The sequence below is a fragment of the Myotis nattereri genome (genome assembly GCF_964212035.1).
Source record: "Myotis nattereri genome assembly, chromosome: 3".
Taxonomy (NCBI): Eukaryota; Metazoa; Chordata; class Mammalia; order Chiroptera; family Vespertilionidae; genus Myotis; species Myotis nattereri.
The window spans coordinates 66,886,110-66,895,196 of NC_138077.1; positions in this window are offsets into that span (position 1 = coordinate 66,886,110).

Consider the following 9,087-nt stretch of genomic DNA (forward strand, 5'->3'; position numbering starts at 1 on the left):
CTTGATCCAAACTCTCAGAGATCCTGCATATTTCTACATGATGTTCCATGAGAACATGTCTGAGCTAGTCTTCTGGAGGATGAGAAACATGTAGAGCAGAGCTAACTTTACCCTGGTCCTCCCACCCTCTCACCTTTGAGGCCAGCCTAGACAATCCAATAATTAGCCACCTTCTGGGCAAGAGAAGGAGCTCAGTAGGGTCACAAGAGCTGCCTATCTGACATTTGAGCACTGTGAACTCTGACTTAGACTGACTGGTTTCCCAAATATTTGAGCAATTCTTATCACAGAGGATTTATGGTTGTTTGTTACACAGCATTGTTGTGACATATGTCTCTGATGCATTGCTTAATAACATAACTCCAATTTTATTGAGTGTGAGGACATACTTGGCTGAAAGACATTTCTCAGTTTCCCTTGCAGCTGAGTGTGACCACCCAAAAAACTTTTCCCAAATGAGATGTGAGCATAAATCATTTGATTATTTTTGAAAAAGCTCTTTAAAGAGAAAGAAGAAGTCCTCTTTGGCTTTTCTTCCATATCACCTGGACTTCAACATTGATGTGATGACTGAAGGTCCAGCAGCCAACTTGGGCCAATGGGGACATTGAGGATGGAAGCCACCCACTAAAATTGTGGAAAACCAAGCTGGAAGAATTCTGGACTCTGATGACCATGGAGTTGACAGTTCAAATTTTAAATCACCTACATGTAAATTTCTTTTGTGAGAAAGTGAATAAACTATCTTGTTCATGCCACTGTTCTTTTAGTGAATTTAACAGTTTAACTTAATTCTGACTGATACAAATAACTAGTTTGCCAATCTCAAGGTTTGCTGTCAACATTGCAACAGCAGCTTATGCTCTATTCATGTGCATTTTTATTCTTCCTCTAGCAATAATGAAGTACATAACTTCAGAAGATAGAAATCACAAATATGAGAGCCATCTCTATGATAGCAGAATTGCTTGTTATGTAAATTTAAGGGATGTGGTGGTATGAAAAGGCTTGAGATCTGAGGTGTGTGCAAAGATCACCTAATAATCACATGTCTGCATGGTAGGATTGGGAAGATAAATACTGTTGTGTGCTCATAGGAAGGATGTGAGGATGTGAGTAGGAGAAACAGAGGAACTGAAATCTATGGGACTTTATTGTGTTAATGCTTTTTCCAGTGAAAGGACTCCATTCCTCTTGAAAACGATTTCTCTGAATTCATGCTCTTTATTGCATTCTCACTGTCATGATTTTCTAGGTGATGTTAGGTTAGAGGACAGTAAAAAGCTGCAGCTACTTCCTCTCAACTTCCTACCCCTGCATAAAGATAAAAAAAAACATATTTTCTTTTCTGAACACACATGTATATATGTTCAATAAATTAATTGTGGTCCTGAATTGAGAAAAATTGGGAACAACTTTAAACAAAACACAATTAAGAGCCACTAGATGGTGCTTCAACTTAATTCTTTTAACATTTTAAAGCAAGCTAAAATTTGTTAACCTCAGACAAAAATTCTGCATTTTTTTCTTTAAATTTTCTGCACAACCACCCCTCCATTTACTAATTTTTAAGTTCTTCTTGGGTAGTTTTGGAACAATAACAGAAGAAAGGAAAAATGTTTTAAATTATAATTGAGGAAAAAATTTTTTTTTCAGTTCCCAAACTTGAATTATACTATTCCTGTCACTTTTAATAGAAACATTTTGTTTATCAAATGAGATAGGGGTGGATATTAATAGTCTCATTTCAGGGAAAGGGGAAATATGAGGATTGCTTAGTGGTTAAACCAAGGTTAGTACTCACATATTTCTTAAGCTGAAGAGTTAAGATCACCAATCACTAAAAGGCAAATAGCTGCCTGTTATATTAATGGCAGCAGATGGTTGGAGCTACAAATATAATTAGCTGGCCTTCTCTACTTCCTGGATTCAACCCCATATCTCCTCCCCCATCAACTTATAGAGGCGATGTGTTAAAACTGGAAGGAAACTACGGATAAACTAGGCCAACTTCCTCATTTTACAAAAGGGGAAACAGACTCTCTGAGTTAAATGACCATCATGTGTTTCTAAGAAGCCAGCTGGAGTGTAAACTTGTTTGCTTGCTGATGAGAGCACTTACAAAGTGGACTTTATTGTGTTGTGTTTTTGTTTTTGTTTGGAGTGAGTCTTGCAGTTCAAGAGGAAATTTATGGGAGTCTTCATAAGTATCACAAGATGAAAAAGTAGAACAACACATAAAATGTTCATTAGATTATTACTTCAAGAAAGAGTTGGTTATTATTGAGTGTCACCATATACCAAGGATATCACATGTCCAGCTTTGACATGAGACATCACATCTAAACTTTGAGAATAAAAATGCAGTAAAGTAATTTCAAAAAGTGCTTGTTAGTCCCTTCTACAACTTGGAAGCAAGAGAAGAGGGAGAAAAGGAAAAAAATTATATGTTTAGGGAAATACACTCAAAGTTTAGATAGGAAAGTTAGGGTCCAAGTTGTAGAATGCATGGGAATCCAAAACAAAGGGAACTAAAATAATCACCATTAAAAAAGTGTTCTCTCTGGGCTCCAGAGATAGTAGTTATTGGGACTGTTGAGGAATCAGGTAAAAGAAGAAATAGATTGGTCCTTAGCTACAAAGAGAGAGTTGGTTGGTCATAAATTCTCTATGATGGGATAGCAGAGGAAGAAGGCACGCACAACATTCCGGGGAAATCAGTACAAGGAGGGCAACAGTTGGCAGAACTGGTGATGGGAAACCAATGATGACAAGAATTGGTCTTGGAGTCAAAGTTCAGGATGAGAGAGGATAAAAGCCAGCAAGGGAAGGCAAGTACTCCATCAGGCATCTTCAAAATGCTGGGGAGGTTGATGAACTTATCTAAATTGCACTGGTCACACTTCAGTTATTTTATTTAGACATTAAAGGAAAATATTTTTCTAGAAGGCTGGAACTCTTAGGGACCATTGGGAATTGCAAGGAACTTTAGAACAAGAAGCTCACAGTTTACCTATAGACTTATTATTTGAACTCTGAACATTTACTATATTTATATTATGCTCTGGTAGCAGGAAGAAGAATTCCACAATCTTTGAAGGTATGAGCTAGATCTAAAGTCAACTTTCCTGTGGCATGTAGCTTATGATTTTCTGGACTAGAAGAAAGTAATAAGAAGTCTAATCTGAATACTCAGAAATTATTAAATTCCCATAGAATTTTCTCCTCTTCTTTGTAATCTGCATTCTCTCTCCATTTCTAAATACCCACAACAGGCCAGAAAGATGGCTCAATAGATCTGCCCAATGACTCTGTGTAACCAGGCCTAGTGAGAGTCAGGGCCCACAGTGCTCAGATGGGAAGCAGCATCTTCTGTTATTTTTGCTCTTGGACGTGTGTCCAACTGCACTTCCTGGGAAGAAAGCTAAGCATTTTCTTGTCAGTACTAGTGTATATGTCTACACTGAGAGCTGTACTTCTGTTCACCAGCTTCCCACAGATACCTAGACAAAGTGGGAGATGGAAATGGTATCAAAGGGCCAGAGAGCCCTCAATTTACATTGTGGTGAGCAGAATGACAGTGTACAGGCAGTCCTCAGGTTACGTGGGACTTGTCATATGTCATTTTGTGATTACATCGCTATCTCCCATTTATTTATAAAAAAAAGTTCCTTCATTTCGATGTATGTACACATGTGCTTTATGATTTTTATTATTTACTGTATTTACCAGAAGTAAAGGTCAGGAATTGTTATCTTTCTTTTAAATTTCTTTTACTGTATCACTTCATTACTGCTGTGTATGTGCTTCATGTGAGTGACGTAGGTGCTTATGTAGGTGGGTTCCGATTTATGGCGAAAATCGCATTATGTCGCACCTTAGGAATGGATCTCTGATGTAACCTGAGGACCTGCTGTATCTCTGACTTCCTAGAGGTTAACATGGTGTCTGGCACGTTGGTAGATTGGAGAGATGAATGGACAGATGATGGATAAAACACAATCAGCCCTGGAAACAGGGTCCAGAGAGCTGGGTCTCAAGTGATTATTTAAATGTAAAAGCCACCTATGGCACCCACATTGATATGTACTAAGTAAATTCAGTCATTAACTCATTAAATATTTGCTAATTAATTGGTATATGTCAGCCATAACACTAAACTCTAAAAATAAATGTAAAATAAAATGTCGACCAAATCTATCTATATGTCAACACTAATAAAAGAGAAACATGCAAATTAACCATCACCCCGCCACTCTGCTAAGCCCACCAGCCAATCAGGAGTGAGTATTTAAGTTAACTCAACTAAGATGGTGGCAGCCACGGAGCTGGAGTGAGCAGGAGGCTTGGGTTGCCCCTGACGATGGAGGAAGCTAAGCTTCCTTCCTGCCCTGGCCACACCTGGGCTCCGCTCAAGGCTACAAAGTTTCAATTATAGAAGCTAAATAAATCCCAGATACCTGCTTCCAGCCCGCCCTGGCCTCCACTCAAGGAGGTGCTAAAAAATAAAAAGGAGAGGCTGGGAGCTTGGGTCACTGGGGGGTGTGACCAGCCTGAAAATGGCCATCAGCCCCGCACTCAGGCTGGCCAGGCACCCCAGCAGGACCCCCCCCACACACACACTGAAGGGACTGTGGGCAGCCTGAAAACCGCCCTCAGCCTCTCACCCAGGCTGGCCACACCCCCATGGGGTGAGGGTCCCCACTGGGGGGCTTGGTCAGCCTGCAAACAGCCATCAGCCCCTCACCCAGGCTGGCCAGCATCCCAGTGGGGACCCCCACCCTGAAGGGGGTGTGGCCAGACTGAAAACAGCCCTCAGCCCCTCACCCAGGCTGGCCAGTGCCCCAGTAGGGACCCCTACCCTGGAGGTGGTGTGGCCAGCCTGAAAACGGCCCTCAGCCCCTTACCCAGGCTGGCCAGGCACCCCAGCAGGACCCCCACCCTGATCTGGGACACCCTTCAGGGCAAACCAGCTGACCCCCACCCATGCACCAGGCCTCTATCTATACTAATAAAAGGATAATATGCTAATTAGACTGGGAGACCTTCCAGGTGTTCTTCTGGACAAAGCCATAGTGGTAGGGCTGAGGTGGAGGCAATTAGAGGCAAGAGGGGAGGGCAGTTGTGGATTATCAGACCAGGATGGGATGACAGTTGTGGGTGATCAGGCTGATGGAGGGTGGGGCCATTGGGGGTAGCAGACCAGCAGGGGGGCCAGTTGGGGGCAAGCAGGCCATCAGTGGGGGTCAGTTGGAGGTGATCAGAACAGCAGAGAGGGAAATTTGGAGTGAGAAGGCCAGCAGGGGGGCAGTTGGAGATGAGCAGGCCAGTGGGGAGGGGAGGTGGGGGCGAGCAGGGGGGGCAGTTGGGGGCAAGCAGTCCAGCAGGGGGGCAGTTGGGGGCAAGCACACTGGCATGGGGGGCAGTTGGGGGTGATCAGGCTGGCAGGGGGGCAGTTGGGGGTGAGCAGGCTGTCATGCAGAGTGGTTAGGGGCAATCAGGCAGGCAGGCAGGCAGGTGAGTGGTTAGGAGCCAGCATTCCCAGATTATGAGAGGGATGTCCGACTGCCGGTTTAGGTCTGATCCCTGTAAACTGGCAGTAGGACATCCTTCGAGGTGTCCCAGATGGGAGAGGGTGCAGGCCAGGCTCAGGGACACCCCCCCCCCATGCATGAATTTTGTGCACCGGGCCACTAGTATATATATAAAAGCCTAAGCAACCCTCACGACTGGTTGGTTGACTGAACGACCGGTCTACCAGTCTCTAGGATGTGCACGGACTACCAGGGGGTAGATACTCAATGCAGGAGATGCCCCCTGGTGGTCAGTGCACTCCCACAGCCAACCTCCCCTGGCCAGCCAACCTCCTGCAGTCCCTCCCCCTGGCCAGCTGGCTCCGATCGGCCTGATTGGGGCTGGGCTAGATGGGCCCCAATCGGCCCCTATCATGGGCCAAGCTGAGGGACTACACCTGTGCACGAATTTGTGCACCAGACCTCTATTATTAACTAAAATATGATCCTTGAAGATTTCACAATGAGGAAGATAGATATATAAGCAGATTGTTAAAATCCAATATTGGTGCTATAATACAGATATATACTAGTTATACACAATGCTAGAGAAATCTAAGGAAGGATTGTCCAATTCTGACTGGACATGTGGCTTGTAGTTCAGAAAAATCATTGGGTGAATGAGGAAGTTTTCAACTCCAAGAAACATAAAGCAGTGCTCTGACTTAATTGATAAGGATATTTATTATCTCACATAAGAAGGCATCCAGAAGTAGAGCCAATTTCAAGTCTGGTTGTTTCAATGGCTCTACAAAGCCTCAAGGGTCCTGGATTTAATTCGTATTTTTGCTGTTGCCAGTGTTTGCTTCATCCTCAGGCTGGAGGTGAGAAGATGGCAGTCATCTCAAGGCAATACATCATGTCCAAAGGAAGAGAGTTGACCATCTCTTCTTCAAACTCCATTTTACTAGTGAGGACCAAGAATCCCCCTATATGTGTCCTCTCTTGTCTGATTAGCTGAGACCACAGGATAATTCTTTATCCAATCTCCAGCAAAGGGATTGATATTATACTTACGTTGATTAGGCTTTCCATGAAGATGGGCTAAAGTCAACACCTTCACCAGCACACATCCTGGTGAGAGAGGAGTGGAGACCTGAAAAAAATTGGGGCTCTGTTAAGAAAGCATAACTAGAGAATGCATGTAAAGCCTTGATGAAAGAGATGATAATAGTCCAACTGAGTTTTAAGAGATGCAGAGGAGAACTGCAGGTGGACAAGGTCAGGGAAGAAAGGCATGCTAGGAAGAGAGGCACGGGTAAAGGCAGGGAGCTGTGACAGGGTGTGTCTGTTTCAGGGTGATGGGGAAACTATTGGTATTATCTTCTCACATTTTGTGAAGTCATCTGGGGACAGAAGACTGCTATTCTATTAAGAATGCCAGGAGTGTTGTACAGATCCAGCAAATCTTGATGAATTTATAATGTTTTCTGAACAGAATGTCCACATTTTCTGACTGATTCACTCAACACTGATTTTAAGATCAAATAAGGAGCCAAGAACATTGGTTTGTACACAGTGAAGATGACAGAAAGGCCTGGGGAGTTCAGGCTGGAGAGGCAGTGGGTCTGCTGAATGATGGCACCCAGCTCTGGAGAGCAGGACTCCATTTCTGAGCTGGATAAAACTGACAGAGGCGAGACACATCTTATTCTGGTTTCCTCTCATGAAATATGGAAGTAATTCTTGCTCTTAGAGAGGGTTTTGAGTATAATCTTTATAGATTTATAAATGTCCTTGGGAAAGGTGCTATACAAAACACAAAGTCTTGTTATTCATTTCACCTGCTTCCCAATGACCCTTATGCACATATTGGCATGTTGAGAAATTTGACATGTTCTTCCATAAAACTTCTCTTCTTACCTAAAACACAGAGGCACCACAAACAGATTCCCATTTCTAGTTGTGTCTTCTCTACTCTAATAGTCCGAGCTCCTCACAGGTATGGCAATCACCAGAGAGGAAAGAAATGATCATCTCTGCACAGATAGAGGGTGGTCATGGGACTAATAAAGAGAATTTGCAAGTTTAACAAGAAAGAAAGGAGAAACATTCACAGGCTCAAAATCAGAAAAAAATTAAATAAGGTAGACTAAGACAAGAATTGTAAAAGTTCCACCAAGTGTTAAGACCCTAGGCAAAAAAGGCGAAGGGATTGAGAAGTACAGATTAATAGTTAAAAATAATATTGAATGCAAACTGTAATAATTTTTTTTAATTAAAAGAATAAGACTCTTGGGGGAAGAAAAACGACTTGCTTTCCAAATGGCTGCTGTGACTTGCCTGTTAATAAGAATGCGATCCTCTTGGGAAAACAGTGGTATATGGTTATGAGATTAATCATTTAATTTTGCTCCTTAACAAAATGAGAATGTGTGAGTACGTCACATCTTTTCGGTTTCTCTGGTTTGTTATCTTTATGAAAACAGAGACAAGAGGCCTATTGAGCAAGGAGTTTGTGGCTAACCCAAGGGTTTTGCTGTGTTTCTGAAGGGCATCTTGTCTACTATGCCACTTCCTGGGGTTGTACGGGGCCCACGGAACCTGAGAAAAAGCAGGTCTCCTTCTGGGTGGGAGGACATGGTACTGGAAGGACTAATTTTGCATATTGCTGGGGATCCTTGGAATGCACATAAGCATTTTTGTATATTTGAGTGATACTCTGTGGCAGATGGGAGCCAGACCAGGTTATGTATTCTGTGTCTAACCATAAGAGCGTACAGCTTATTTACAATTTATACACTCCCAATTTAAGGCTTTTGGCCTGAGGATACCATTTGCGACATAACACCTTTTAAAAACTCTCCCACAGACTTCCCATACTCTGTGTAATGGAAAATCACCACACAGCATCATTTACAAGACGTTGAAAACCAGGGAGTGGCCAAGATGTCAGCTCCCAGAAACTACAGTAAATGTCTTGGGACTAGAAAGAATGATTAAACAACCAGCATTCCAGCAAGAAGCATCTGTCTTTTGTCATTCTCCCCAAAGCAACATAAAATGTGCAGAGGAAGGCAGCCATGTCGGTAGGGCTAAGAAGATCAGCTGTTTGTAACATTTTCCATCATTCCCTGACAACTAAAGCCCCAATCCCGTTATTTTCCAACTGCCTATCAAAGGAGGCTGTTTGCTGATGCAGCTCAAGGAAGCCTAATTTCTATCCATAGTAACCCATGGCAGCCCCTGCATCCTGGAGGCTGATTAAATGGCAGATCTGGATGTGAAACCTCATCCCTACGCCAAACTCACTTGGGTATTTAACATTTTTATTTTTACTTTTTTTCCCGATTTCTATCCAAAACATGCTTTCCTTGGCCACCTCCCCGGAGGACTGTGAAGTCATAGTGCACACACTGTCCAACTCTTACCTCTGCAGGATGGTAAAACAGACTTGAGACTTGCAGATTGCAGCTGTTCTCGGGCCAGGGCTCTGGCCAGGGGAAACAGCTGGCGCACTGGCAGTGCACACGCACATACTGGAGGGCTGTGCAACAATCCGTCTTCGGGCTGT